This window comes from Miscanthus floridulus, chromosome 1 (assembly GCF_019320115.1).
Source record: "Miscanthus floridulus cultivar M001 chromosome 1, ASM1932011v1, whole genome shotgun sequence".
Lineage (NCBI taxonomy): Eukaryota > Viridiplantae > Streptophyta > Magnoliopsida > Poales > Poaceae > Miscanthus > Miscanthus floridulus.
The window spans coordinates 104,272,718-104,288,224 of record NC_089580.1 but is presented as its reverse complement, the minus strand read 5'-3'; the positions used below and the strand labels follow the sequence as shown (position 1 = coordinate 104,288,224).

The 15,507-nt window shown below is 46.5% G+C and overlaps 1 long non-coding RNA gene across 19 annotated transcripts; it reads right to left on the bottom strand.

The window, feature by feature from the left end:
• Positions 1–746: 746 nt before the first annotated feature.
• On the bottom strand, positions 747–5,066 carry LOC136538297 (uncharacterized). Of its 19 annotated transcripts, none has more exons than XR_010779307.1 (9): positions 4,688–5,062; positions 4,514–4,584; positions 4,332–4,424; positions 3,829–3,903; positions 3,150–3,211; positions 2,617–2,649; positions 2,469–2,547; positions 1,328–2,040; positions 747–1,091 (listed from the first exon to the last, which is right to left on the bottom strand). It is a non-coding gene; the product is annotated as an uncharacterized lncRNA (long non-coding RNA). The 19 variants fall into 19 exon arrangements; XR_010779311.1 differs by having other exon boundaries at positions 2,469–2,498; XR_010779288.1 differs by having other exon boundaries at positions 2,469–2,498; positions 2,589–2,649; positions 4,688–5,061.
• Between the last annotated feature and the right edge of the window lie 10,441 nt (positions 5,067–15,507).

The window sequence follows — 15,507 nt, the reverse complement described above, 5'->3', positions numbered from 1 at the left end:
ATAGTTGGGAAACGAGAAAAGATGACGATTCCTCAACCATCAACCTTTGCCCTTCTCTTGCTAATGCAAACAACTTTGCTGATCTAGGTGCCAAAGCAAAGATAGAATCAGATGATAAACATGATCTATGGGAGATGGTAGGGATGTATACCCGCTGTGAACAAAAAGGGCATCATCCCGCTCTTCACCTCTTCCTCTTAAGCTCCTCTCCCATGTTCTCCTCTTCGCTAGTATGTGCGGCAGCCAAAACAAAGACAGAAGGGTGGCTGCTATGGGGAGAGGAAGCTCTAGGGTTTTTTATAGGAAAGCTCTAGGGTTTTTGATGCCAAAGATAGGGGTCGGTAGCACGACATTACAGCACCCCCTCGTGAACGGTACATGGGCTGATTGGGCCTAGTTGTGAGCTAATTTGATATTCTAGCTATATGGGTTAGATGTTTGCCCATAACCGCCTTATTTTAAAATTATTATTTATTTTTTAATATTTCTATTTGCAAAAATAAAATTAATGTGAGCACACATTTGGTGTTTCTCTTCCCTAAAGTATGATACCAACTTCAAAAAACTATTCAATGAACATAAAGCACCACAGCTAGCCAAGAAAACAATAGTTTTACTTCTTGGTTATTACGTGAATTTCGTTAATTGAGGTCTACTAGCCAGAACCCTGCGGCAATTGCCACGGGCTAGACAGAGCCAGCTGACATATATGTATAGGTGAGTAATTGATGGTGCACACACATGTATCTATAGTCGATCTTAAACATATGGTCATTATAGATGAGTAATTGATTGTCCTTACACATATATGTATACATATAATTCAATAGCGGTAAGGCTGCATAGCGCAGCAGCAATCCCATGCTCGAAGAATTGTTCGTCTTCGACTATAAAACCATAGGGAAGCAGCCATTCCCTGTAAAACTGTTGGGAAGTAGCCATTGCTAGTTCGATAGGCAAGAAGAGAAGGTTGGGCCACCATCTTTCCACCAGAGCGGCCTGTGCAAAGTTGGAGTTCTTCTCTTGTATTGGGAACAATGTCGCTAGCATGTGCAATTACTGGCAGTGCGTGCTGTACCACATTCTGATACCTGCAAAAAAGAGTGTCTCCCTTAAGATCATAAGTTGCTTAACATGTTGAAATGAAGTCCTCAATCACATATATCGCATTAAAAGGAAAAGGGTTACATGATGAGGCATTAACAATTCAGGGACAGTGTGTGATCAGGCTTCGTTGGTTTTCTTTCATAGAGTAATCCCCAAATTGCAAAGTTCAGATTATTTGCAAAGATGTAAACTAACAAATAGTGAGGACAAATATTTTCACCTTTGTCAAGGGCTGAACACAACTGCAGCATCAGTATTTGGTATAGCATCCCATTACTCAATATATCCAAGAACACCATTAGTTTCTCCGTACTACCTTTTCTGCAGAGTCAATCAGTAATAGTAGGGCAGTAAATCCACTAACTCAAGATATGTTTGAGATACAGTATCACTGTGCCTAAGTATCCACTATGGCACTTTTATTGGACAAACACTGAAGTCCATCTTTCCTCTGAAAAATGCCTTCTCAAGTAAAGTACTTCATACAGAGAACATGTTGTCATGCCTAATAAATTTATTGTAATAGAACTGCCAACATTCTAAATATTTTTTAACCGACTATTGATTAGCAGGTACTATAACATTTATAAAGCGGATTAGCAGGAAGATTAGACTTTCTAATAATAAAATTCGTGCATGTTGTAGTAATCACCATGTAGTGACTACGAAACAAAGCTGAATTTTCTAGGGGTGAGGATGGGAGTTAGACCTCTTAGCCTTCTTTTAAGATTAAAATAGTGTCATACTGGGATCAATTCATTTTAGCACCTATTTGAGGTGTAGCCTTTCTCCTTTATGTCAGTGTACAGTAATGAACAACAGGGAAAAAGTTGCTCTTTTTTTGCAGGATCAACAGCTGGCGGGATGCGGCCTCCCCGGCGACGGCAGGATCAACAGCTGGCGGGATGCCAATTATCAACAATATGATGAAGGCTGCAGTAGCAGCAATAAGGAGAGCTATCTTAGCAATGGTGTAAATTACAGAACCATATAAGATATTTGGAGCTCCTATTGCCCAAGCAAAGAAACACTGATAAAAACCAAAATTGCAGAAGCAAAATTCTATTCTAATAAAATTTACTTGGAATTTGTATCCTGCTTTGTAGTCATCTAAATTAATTAAGGTCCTCTAAGTTTTATATAAATTTTGCATTCAGCCCATTGTGATTTTTTACCCAAAATACACAATTATCATTTCATTTGTAGGAGTCCTTTGCATTTGTATGAATACAGAATGCTAGAGACAGTGAAACTCCAAAGTCAGTAAGCAACTTTTTTTTTCAGAAATCCATAGAATTGAAGCACTACTGTATAAGATGTTAGAAAATTGTGTACTTATCCTACTGGAATCAAAAAATTACATGCTTTGTTGGAAGGAAGGCCTCATCATGCTTCTAAGCAGGAGAAGAGTTCCATATCAGTGAACAGTACATGAAGGAACTGAAAGGAGCAATAGTAACATAATTAAAAAAAGGATATACGTGTGGGTAGAGGCAATACAGCAAGCACCTTGCATGCGCTCCTCTCCATCAGTTTCTCAATCTGCGGAAAAAAGGAATGAATGACTAATAAGCGAGAGAGGAGCTGAGGGGGGCCTGTGCAGCGGTTTCGAGGAGGGCCGCGTGCCATTGGGCGCACGCGCGACCCGGCGGCTGGCGGCGTAGGTGCTGCGAGGTCGCTTTTTTTTATTTTCTCGGACGGATGCAGGGGACGTGATGCCGCTAAGGTGGTTCAAGAAGCCAGCACGCGTGGACGGTGCCGGAGGGGTCGCATGGGCTATCTGTGGGTACTATCAGTGGATGTTATCATTGATCATAACACCGATGTTTAGTAACACAAAAGGAGAAGAGACATTTCCATCGCTGTTGCGCTGATGACAAAAAGCACGTCTAACAGTTTCACATATGGTGAATTACAAACATATGAGCCTTTGCACGGGTGTACAGAGTGAAGTACATGTGACGTGGTATATATGTGGGCGCACATGGTAAGGATCTGGATGTACATGTTAGACTGCATATAAGCATTTTGGTAGAATATACCTGATCACCGGAGGAAGATAGGATCAAGTGGCTTGGAACGGAAATAGCCAAAAGTGAAAGACCTGCGTAAAACATAAGCAGATCATTGTAAGCATATCTGCTGTTCATTAAAATCTGTCACATATTTTTGTCTTCCAAAAGCTGTATCTGATCTAGGTTCCGTATGTGTTTCAGCAGCAGCAGTCAACTGTGGTCGTGGCAAATCTAGGGACTATATAGTGCGGAAAGAAATCAGACCACAGTTTATTGGTTTGTATGATCAAAACGGAAGTCCACAGTTTAATCTGATGCACTATTGGAATCTAATTTATCTTAATGTCCTGAATTAATTGGATCTATTTAAATATTTTACAACTCTGAAATGACACACGAACTGCATGCCTAAGTAAAAGCACATCATTCTTTTCAGACATCATTTTCATAAATGGGAAACATACCCGAATCCAAATTTTCAACCTTTCTATGTAAGTAGAAATCACTGGGAAAAATAATGAGGAAAAAAAATGCAAGCAACAAATATCTGTATCTCTCCTCTCAATATTAGCTGGAACCTATACATGACAGATTACATAGCATTTATTCATGTAGATGTTTTTTTCGTAGCAAGATGAGGATAGTGATTGATGTCTCTGTATATTAAAAAAGGAAGCGGTACTCTCTTGGTCTGGAAAGCAAATACCTTAACAGGGAAATGATCCCTAAGCGGGAAGAGGCTGCGAAAGTGATTGGCAAAATGAAAGGGAGGCAGATTCACCTAAAAAGCAACCGTCAATATGAGCACAAATATATATGGAAGAAAAAAATGATCAGGTAGTCGATTCTGGGTTAGCAATGAAGCAGTCCAAAATTGCAAAAAGGTCTGCTAGGTTAATATCAAGTGGTAGCCTGAATTCTGTACGAAACATGCCCATGCTGATGACATATTAATCTCGAGAAGCATGAAGTATGCACTAAGAAACAAATATCTCCCTTACATGGAAGCAAGAGGATAGAAGAATCTTAGTAGCTGATATCATTCTTAGAGAGAAAGAATGCAGAATCTAAGTTATTGACACTGGAAACTAATTTCAGTAATGTGAACTTTTGAAAAGGGTTCGACTTCGGAAGCAGCAGGCGATGGGTTACGGCAACGTCGAATGCGGAGGGACGGCACTGAACTTTCTGCAAATCGAGAGGAGCCACCTTCGTCGTTTTTGGAAGCAGCCGGGAATGTACACCTCCTGCGTTAAGAAACGCTGTGGTGGTCGGATTGCTGAGGAACGGAATTGTGGGCAGCTGCAGAGTAGGGACCCCAAAGAATTTAAAGAATGCATAGATAGAACAGTAGACCAAATCACCCACAACATAGGTAGAGGCGACATTACCCTGGTATGGATTGTCAAGATGAACACGTCTTCGCCGGATATGCAAGTGTGCTGGACTTTGGAAACAGATACTGCTGGTATGGAAGTCAAAAGACAGGGACCCGTAAAAAATCCGTCGGATCGTACTGATGACGGCAGCATAGATGACGAACTGCAAAGGAGGGGAGCTGTTACCTTGCGCTATGGAGGGGAGCACACAGCAGGCAAGGCCACCGGTGAAGCAAGAGCGGAGGAGTCCGGCTGAGGTCTCGCTGGGCGCTTCGGCTCCGGTGAGGACGATTCCGTTGGGCTACATGTGGCCTCCCCAGCGACGGCAGGATCAACAGCTGGCGGAGCCCGGGGCTGGATGGGGCAGGGGGGCCTGTGCGGCGGTCTCGAGAAGGGCCGCGCGCCCGCTGCGGAAGGCAGGCGGCCGCGGAGGCGACGCGGCGGCGGCGGCGGCGGCGCGTAGTGCGTTAACAGTAAACCCACTTATCTACCATCTACCCTTAAAGTTCTGTACCCTCTCCCCTCTCTCATTTCACTGTACATTAACAGTAAACCCACTTATCTGAAGGAGAGGTGGCGCGGAAGGGCTTAGGCTATCACAGACCACGACATCCACGATACAACGCTCGTTCATCTTTAGGTAAAGGCGAAATATTTAATATCTATTCGACGTCTTCTTTAATAATAAGACAAAAAAATCATTTCTACAAATGAATTTTTAGAAGAGAGGATGTTTATATTTGGGTTTTGCTTCAAAATAGGTCTTCCATATAGGTACTCTGTTGAAGACTGATTTTGAGTCTCTTACTATTCATTTTGGATTTAGGTGGTCATATGAGTTTCTTATTGGAGATAGTCTTAAGGCTGCGCGGTCTGCCAAGGACGGCTCCTGGCGTGGGTCTTTTCATAAGGGCGAACGCGTGGACGCCACCGGAGGGAAAGTTGTGGACAGGCCGTAGACCTATTTATAGAAAGGTTTTTTTAAGTCTTATTATTGGAGAGTACCAAAAATGAGTTCAATTGAACTCTTTGTTTATAGCGCTACACAAACATGGAATGTGTCTTGTATTTTGGGTAATACTTGTTGGAGACGGTATAAGAGTATAGGTTTGAGTATAGGTACAACTAAAAAGAGTAAAATAAGACATTGGTTTCGTGCGACAATGCATCGCCTCGCCGGTCTGCCTTCCCCTACGATACCCTGCTGCTCGCCCGCGAGCGCGAGTCCACCGACGCGCAAGCGAGGAAACAAAGGAGGCAACACAATCAATGCAAGGAATTTGGCTCTCGTCTAATCCCGCCATCCATTCCCTCCAATCACGCTTTATCCCCTCCCGTGATCCCCCTCAATCACGCTCCCTCACGCGCACGCCCACGCAGCCGCCTCCTGTCGCACCTACCCTCACCCTCGCGCTTGCGCTCGCCAGGAGGAAGGGGCGTAGGGCACACATCTGCTCAGAGGCGACATTGTGCGGGTGCAGCTTCGGACGTTCGGCGGCGTGCGCGGGCGCGATGGCTGGCGTGCGAGCTGCGACAAGCAGCGGCTCTCCTCCACTCCTCCCAGATCCCGGGAGGTAGTGGGCGGCGGGTGGCCGCCGCCGAGTGGCTGTGTTGCGTTGTGTGCCTGCGCTTGGCCACGGGTCCGCGTGCACGACTGGTCAGGCGCTCAAGGCAATCAGACGGAACCTGAGTGGTGGACGGCAGCAGCCGCGTGCGGTGCCCCTGGCCCCTGCTGCCAGCGGTCGGCTGCTGGGCTGCCCCTGCAGTGGGGGTTTTCTTTTTTCTTTTTTTTTTGGGATATTTTTACTTTTTTGGTCAATCAGTAAATCTAAATTATCACTTTGTGACTGAAAGGATCAAGATGTCCAAAAGGAGGTGAATTGGGCTAATTCTAAAATTCTTTACAATAAATAAACCCTACACTTAACCCACTTCACCCCTTGTGTCTAGAAAGTGATTCTACTGATCTACTGCACAAAAGTTTAACACCATAAGTTCCAATCCAACTCTAGCATGGCAATTTTAAGAATGTAAAGACAAGAATTGAATTGCTCAAATGTAAATGCTTAAAGTAAAGAGAGAAGAAGAAATGCGGCGATGTTTTGTCGAGGTATTGGAGAGTCACCACTCCCCACTAGTCCTCGTTGGAGTACCCGCGCAAGGGTGTAGCTCAGCCTTGATCTACGTAAGGATCAAGTGCTCTCTATGGGTTGATTCTTCGATACTCCATCGCGGTGAATCACCCACAACCGCTCACAACTTGAGTTGGGTCATCCACAAGCTCCGGCGGATGATCACCAAACTTCCAATCACCACCATGCTATCTAGGTGATGGCGATCACCAAGAGTAACAAGCAAGAACTCTCACTTGACCACAACATGCCTAATGAGAAGGGTGGATGCAAATTTGCTACTCTCTTTTTACTAATGAGGTCTTAATCTTGGATTCTCAAATCTTAATCACCTCACTAGGCTCTTGCTCTCCTTGGCACTCTCAAGGGTGTTTCATAGCTGTTGAAATGGGCAAGAGTACTCCCTTGAATGAATAGAGAAAGTATGTATACCCCCTCATTCAAAACGAACCGTTATGTGCTTAAGTCAGCACTCTGCGAGGTGACCGGACGCTTCGGTCAGCCCTCCCCGCCATAGAGCCGTTAAGTTGTGATCGGACTCTGACCTGCGTCCGATCATGAAAACTGCTCTCTGGACCCTTACTGATGTTGACCAAACTCTAGCACCCAGCGTCTGGTCACATTGCTGTTCAGCATTCGGTCAGTAACCGGAACCTGACTAGCGTCCGATCAGCACTGACCGAACACGTCTGATCAGGATTCTCCCTCTTTGGAACCTTACTAGAGTTGACCGAACTCTGGCACCCATCGTCCGGTCACTTTTCACTCAGTGTCCGGTCGCATCCAGATGACTTCACTTGATCAAATGAACTGACTGGACTCTACTGCCAGCATCCAGTCACACCGAGACTAGCGTCCGGTCAACATTTGACCCTTCATTTACTTCCAACTCAAAATCATATGTGAATGAAGTTTTCTCCAATTGATGTTAGGACTACTTTAGAGCTACCTAGTACTAGATTTGACAAGTGTGCACCACACCTAACTCACTAGACTCATCTAGGTCAAGCTACTAGTCTATATCCTCATTAATAGTATGGTCAAAGGAAAAACCAAGTCCTAAACTACTCTAAGTGTCTCTTCAACACCAAATGACACTTAGAACTAGTCCATCCTTAATATTGTCGTCCATCCTTTGAAAATCAAAATTATTTCCATCATAGGGGTATGACAACAATGATTGCCCAATCAATTGCCATTACTATGACCTAACTTAATTGCCTCTGCAAAATACACATTAGTCATAGTAATCTCGTATTGTCATTAATCACTGAAACCCAACTAGGGGCCTAGATGCTTTCAATCTCCCTCTTTTTGGTGATTGATGACAATACAACCTCGAGTATGTAAAAGAGATGAGGTTTTCAACATGCTTGGTTCATATAAGCTTTTGACAATAAGAACAAAAGAGTTAGGCAAGCTTATATGACCCAAGCCAACATGATATACTCAACAGATATGAAATAAGTATGAGTACAAGAAATAAAGCTCATTTACATCGGAGTAAAACGCGGAAGCAAAGCAAATGAGCATAACCAAGTGACATGACATATATAAAGATCAAAGTAGAGAGCACACATGTCACATATCACATAAATATCACTATCACATAAATATCACAATCACACGTATGTAGTTCAATGCATAAAAGTAAACATGAATGCATAATAATGTATCACACATAAAAAGCCAAATGTAATAAATAAGCCCCCCTAGATATATCGCTCCTCCTAAGTCTATCATACTCGATCCCTCTCCCCCTTTGGCGTTAAGCACCAAAACCTAAGGGTCTATCAGCGGGGCAGCAGCGAACGAGTCAGACGCTGAGGTGTGATGAGCGATCTGGAGCTGGGTAGCATCATCCTCTGATTCGAAGCTCTGAGTTGTCTAACCCTCTATCGCTAGAAGTGACGCTGAAGCGGTCTAGGTTTGCTCTAGAACTAGTGCAACCTATGACTCTACAGGTATGACTGTAGCAGGTGGCTCTGATGATGCAACTGATGATGGGAGCGTCTCTATAGTCCTAGTAACTGGAGCAACGGTGGAAGGCCTAGGGACACATAGCTCTAGTGGTGTAGGCTGCCCTATCAACTCACTGAAAGTAGCACCAAGGCTCTTGGAAACTAGGGTGTCTGTCACAAGCATCGACAAATTCTGAGCCGGTGTGAAGCCCGTATGTAGAGGTGTGAAAGAAGGACCCTGGGCTAGCACTGGCGAAGCAAACCACTGGGACACCTGCTCTATAGGTGAAGCGAACATGGTAGCTAGCTATCCCTAACTCTGAAGGCCATTGGGCTAAAAACCTAGAGTCACTATAGTGGTGGTAGGTTGGCCGAGTTGAGGTGTAAGATGTGGCGGTGGAGCTCCAATAGCAGTAACAACATGCTGCATGAAACCAATTAACTGTAGTTGAATGAGGAGCTGCTACTGCTGCATGGCCTACTACTGTCGCTGGATAGCCTGATGCTGTCGCTGGAACTTGTCCTGTCTAGCCTGAACTTGTGCAAGGGCAGCTGCTGTAACAACCCAAAAATCCACACACCAAAAATTCCAACTAAAAAATTTTTGTTTAAAAACCTATGTATTGTTAAGTGACATGTGTGGAACCCAAACCCTAGTTTTGCATTAGGTGCAACCCAACTAGGTTATATCATAAGCAGAGCATGATGCATTGTCACATGTGTATTTGAAACTCCCATGAAATAGAATCTTGCATGCATCTTAATTCAATATGTGATTTGGATTTTATTGATTTATGTGATGAGTAAATAAACCCTCATAACAATTGTTAAATTCCTTGAATTAAATCAATATCTAGATTTTGAAAAAAATGCCTTAATAAAAACCACAACTATTTTTGTATAACAAAAATAGTCAATAATATCCCTAATATATGGGAAAGGTAAAAACCACCATGTATGACCCTTGTAAACCACCATCAAGCTAATAAAACCTAAGACACTTTGACTAAACCTTGACTTAGTAATTAATTGCTGAAAACAGAAAATAGAAAAGCCTTCAAGAAATACTAGAAAATGGCAAAGGCCATTTCGGCCCAAATGGCCTGCCCAGCCCAGCCGAGGGCCCCTCCCTCTCACTCCCCCATGCGCCAGCCAGAGCGGGCCAGCCCAACACCGTGGCCCAGCAGCATAGTGCAGCAGCTGTAGCCTTCCCCGCTCTAGGACAAACTGACGGGTGGGCCCTCATCGTCAGTCACATAGCAACAGGGTATTCTTCCTCCCCACACCGACCTCTCCCTCGACCGGGAACCGACCGGAGCAGCAGGCGTGGGCCTGGGGTCACGCAAAGAGCATGACCCTGTCCCCTTGGCGTAGCGCTCACGCGACCCCCACGACAACTGCCCCGCGCCCGTGAGCCATCTGATGCGCATCACGCATCACCACCGCCCGATCAACCGCCATTGGAGAAGCCTAGAGCTTCGCCTATAAAAGGAGGAGCCCGGAACCCTAGCACCTCACCACACCTCGCCACCGCCGTGCGGTTCGCACCAACACACTAAGTCAAGGGACAAGAGGAGAAGGAGAGGTGCGAAGAAGGACGCCGTTGCCAGAGCAAGAAGGGAGGAGCCACTGGTGCGGAAGACGGCGAGTACCTCTGTCCTGGCTTGGCTCTGCTACACCATCGACACTGCACCACCATCATCGCCTTCGAGCTCCCCGCGGTGAGCCATCTTGCTGAGACCACCTCCCTAGCCAAATGGAACATGCACTGCCATGATCGAAACCTTGCTGAAGCTTCGAGCTCTGGCCTAGCCCAACTGGTTAGCTAGGGAGACCGCCATGGCCACGCTTGCTGAGACCCAGGACGTGCCATGCGTGCTACCATCAGCCAAAAGGAGGACCCCAGCCATGATGTTGTACATTAGAGCAGGAGCGCACATGCATGGGCACGCTCACCATGGCCGAGAGCACAACCATGGTGAGACCATCGCGTCTTCTACGTCGTGGTAAAGGTGACGTTGACACCCCAACTGGCTCCACCATGATGAGAGACACACTGCGCTCACCTTAGCCGAGGAAGAAGCCCACCGAAGCCCTGCGTTGCCGCACCACACCTCGTCGGAGCACCACCGCCTCTGCTTTGCCCCCACCACCATGGCCGGAGCCACTGGGAGCATCAGGAGCTCCCTCAACATGCCCACCATGGTCATAGAAGCATTGTGGAGCTCACATGCTCCTCCTAGGCTCTCGCTACCACTGCAGCCCTGTCTATGCACGCCGACGAACCTACACCACCATTCACCGTGGCTGGAACCCTAGGAAGCCCCAGCCACCACCTTGACCCCACCACTGCACTCATCGAGGCTTGGCGACGCTTTTGCCTACCTTAATCGCGCACCAATACTGCCTGAGAGGCTCACCGCCGATGGGAGCGTCGAGGACGATGGGGAATTCTCCCCGCCTGGTTCACGTACGCGTGCACCCGGTCCTGGTGAACCAAACAGAGGAGAAGGATCGGTGGACCCAGACTATGTACACCGTGTCTATGGTCCATGAACCAACACCGCGCAGTCACCATGCACCGGATCGGTGGACCAGAGCCTAGTAGAGGCCTAGGGTCATGACGTGGCCGCACCAACGCATGCCACGTGGCGGGCCAAGCCTGGCCCAAATCTAGGCCCAACCAGCCCAGTCGAGGCCCGGCCTGTATTGACCATTGACCGGTCAACGTTGACCGTTGACCGGGGCCACATGTCAGTGACACCGCCATGCGGGACCCACTTGTCGGAGGATGAAACAGCCGAGATGATGTCATGCTGACTGTCATGATAACGTCAGCTGCTGATGTCAGCAGCTCTGGCCCCACCTGTCATAGACTATGATCCGTTGACCAGTTGACTCGCTAGTTGACTTTGACCGGACCCACATGTCAGTGACCTAAGAGCCCCTGGTCCCACCTATCAGTAGCTGATGACGTAGATGACGTCATGCTGATGTCATGATGACAGTCAGTGGGACCCCACCTAGTCAGTACCTAGAACCGAGACGATGATGTCATGCTGATGTCAGCATGCCACTGTGGACCAACATGAGCGTGACACGTGTCAGCATGATATTAATTTAGCCTTTTCCCATTTTCAGAAATGATTTAAACTTTGGAAATTCATAACTAATTCATACGAACTTGGAAAAATATGAAACCAGGACCAAAATTCATCTAAAAATCGAGCTCTACGCAATGGACCCATGTTTGTATGCATTTGGCTCCTTTGAATTTTCATTGCTTCTTTGTGCTATTCTATAGACGTCGCTAACACGATTATAATGCGATCGTTTGTAGACTCAGAGGAGAACTAGACGGACGAGGACCGAGAGTACCATGAGGAGTACGAAGACGACTACACTGAAGGTGCCACATCCCACCCAATCTCATAGCACCTATTATGCATGGCTAATATAGAACTGCTATTGCCTTACTTTATCATTATTTTCACATTATGATAGGACTTGCATGGTAGTATGCTTTCTTGATGGCCTTTACCTTGATGCAACCTTACCCCTGATCACCCTACTGTTAGGCTAGTCACACACACGCTGCTATATTTCACTGCTTATTATTTCTACTACGCTTATGTATACTATATTGATGCGTGGTGGAAACTAGAGTTATCTGGACTTTGGGGAGAGTGCTGCGTGGGTGACTTGGGTGTGTGGAGGGTGAGGGTTGTGTCGACCAAGTTGGAGTATACGATGAGCCTAGGGCAAGTCTTGCCATGAGGTGCTACCTAGGTGCCCCTGGAATGAATACCTATGGTGGGTAAATGGTGATATGAGGTGGCCCTGGGTGTAAACCTGTGATGGGAGGAGCCCGAGGTGGAGGTGCTATGGTGGTATGGTAAATGGAAACTCTGTTGAAGACATTTTAGCTTGGTCATCCCTAAGGACTTACTAGTACTCAGATTCACCGGGAAGCCTTACGTACCACTCGCCCTATATGGTGCGGGACAGCCGGACTACTTGGTAGGATATTGCCACTACTGCTAGGCTGATAGCGGACAGTGCAAGGAGGTACGGGGCATGGAGGATTTCCCCCACACCCTTCTGAGACTTCATGGAGACCTTGTGGACCCAGCTCATAACTCACAGTTTTAGCCACCCCAGACTAGACTTGGGGTGTACTAGGGCTGAATGGTAGAGTGACATTATCCTAGGCTAGCAAGCGGTCAGAATCAGCCCAGTTGACGACGGTCAGCGAAGAAGGCAGATCTTGTGGTTATGTAAAACCTCTGCAGAGTGTATGGTTGATTGATCGATACATATGCTGACTTGTCGGCTATGGACCTTTCCTAGGTTTCACTTAAACTAGATAGTGAGATGAGTCCTTCTCTTCTTCCCCCTGTGAGTGAGTGTCGGTCGTAGCCAGGGGCTACGGGCCATGAGACAGTGCCAAGAGGGAGTTGGCCTATCGACTGAGCGATGGTATGGTGATGATGTGGAAATGGTGGTATATCGATCCCTGGATCGAAACCTGGCTCTGGACAGAAATGGGGTGGAATGGGTGTGGGAATGGTGTTAAAACTTGACCAACTATTATTATATACTTGATATGCTAAAACATAGGAAACCCCAGCCTTATAGGTTACTTTTGATTATATCCAACTTGCATCCAATTTCCACAAAGCAATGCTCATAGGGTGGGAGTGGCCAGTACAAATCGTACTAATAAATTTTGGCACACAGGTTCTGCTGAGGAGTATAGCTCTGAGGAGTTTGACGGTTGAGGGGTTCATTCCTACGCTCGAGTTTGGCGATCTTATCTTCAAGCTGTTCTGAATGAATGCTACTTTTGATTCCGCCAATGCAGCGATGTAATTATTTATGTAATTCTGCACTATTTGTACTCTGATATTATCATTGTATGGATGTGGTATTCGACTGGAATTTGGGTAATATGATCTACAACGGTCATAATACACTTCGACTCTATAGATTTCTCTTCGCGGAAATCAGGTTGTTTCAGCTGCTGTCTCCTAGGCCTACCGAGTCTGATCCTACCTCATCTGCTCAAGAATCGCAAGAAGAGCGAGGTCTATCTACGGCACCTATGGAGCTAAGCTAGAGCCACTGGCCTCACCAGTCATGTCATCGTGGAGGCATCTTAGGAATAGCCTGATAATCATCATCTGAGCTATCACTAGGATCACTCTCAACCATACCCTCCTGTTGTGCATCTAGCTGCTCCTCCTCTATCACTGCAATGCCCCTGATAATCTCATCCTGCTAGGCTATAGATTCTGGCACCTCTAGGCGATGGCTCAGCTAGCTAGGTGTCCTCACTCTGTTGTGATAGAGCATCTGAGTCATGTTATAAGCTAGAAACTCTATAGTAGCACCTAGAATACTCTACCAACATCTCAGGAGGCCTCACTGTGACTACCTTGTGAATCAAAAATGTGATCCAGTGAGTGTATGGTAGCTACCCATGACATCTGAATCTCTCTGCAAGTGTATCCTCCATCTCAGAAAGAATGACATCCCATATATCAAATAATATCTATTGGATCAGAGAGTTCAGTAGCCATTGCTGAATGCGAGTCAATTCCTCATGATATCCTATCCTCAGGAAGCAGGGTCCTCCTAATGATAGCATCAAGCAGTCTAGCTATAGGAGTAAGATCTTTGGGTGTCCTGCTCGACCCCTCGCTGAATGGCTCTATGAAGCAAGGTCGGATGAGATTTGTGGGATGCACAAGACTACCGTGAGGGAATCTAGGAGGCTCTATATGACCATAGCAAACCTCGTGAAGGCGGATGGGTGACTCCTGTAACCGGAGGATCTCTCTAGGCCTCTGAATGCAAAGTTTATGAACCTAGTGAGCTGGGTCAATCCAAAGTGTAGCGTAGAACTCATGGACCCAAGATGGAACATATCTACCTGTCCATCCAAGTAAGTTAGTCAATCCTGGCAAGTAAGAGAGATGAGGGTGGATCTGCTCTCTAGCTGCTGCTACAATGGCCTCAATGGAACAAACCCTCTGTGATCTAAAAGCCACACCACTAGTTTAGATAAGCATTGTAAAAGTCCTCCTACAGTGGTGTATAGAATCCCTCTGAAGCACGCTCATCCCTCCACGACGGGAACTAGTCCTCGAACTGCATAAACTAGAGCTGTTGCACCTGCTTGGCTGTAGCGGCCCTCAAGTCCAAGTGAGTTACTCGAGGAGGACCCTGTGGTCTAGGAGGCGAATGAGAACCCCTCCTCTGTGTCTCTAGGCCTTGGTGTCACCTAGGTACGAATACGACTAGAGCGATGCAACTGTGGCTGAGGTGCCTGCTCTGTCTCCTTGGTCTGCTCTGCCTCCTGAGTCTGCTCTATTTGCTCTGCTGGCTGAGCCTACTGTTGTGGCTCCCCTTGAGGCTGACTCTCCTCCAAAACAACACGTCATCCCTCAAGCATGACAGTCCCAGCTAGACTACCATGACGATGCTCTACCGCCTTGACGGTGGCCCTCCATGCTAGTGAGAGCTGATCTACAATGACAACACCACTCCGAGCACCTCCTCTCTCTATACACGCTCTGTGGTGGCTGCTACTGCTACTGCTCTCACTGTATCAGCATCTACAAACTTCTGCTTCTTTGATGTAGTCTTCTTTGTCCCCTTGCCTTTCACCTCAGCACACAGGCGAGGCAGAGGCCTCAGATCCTCATCACCAGGACCACCTCCGACATTCTTGACATGTGCCATTGCTAGAGCTAAAATGAACCGCAATCACGGACAAGAACCAACTATCACTAACACTCACTGAGGCTTGGCCTCGATCCATACTCGTAGGCTTGGCCCTGAGTTAACTATCAACTACCAAAGTAACCTCAAACACACCGAACTTGCTACATGATAGAATAGATCAGAT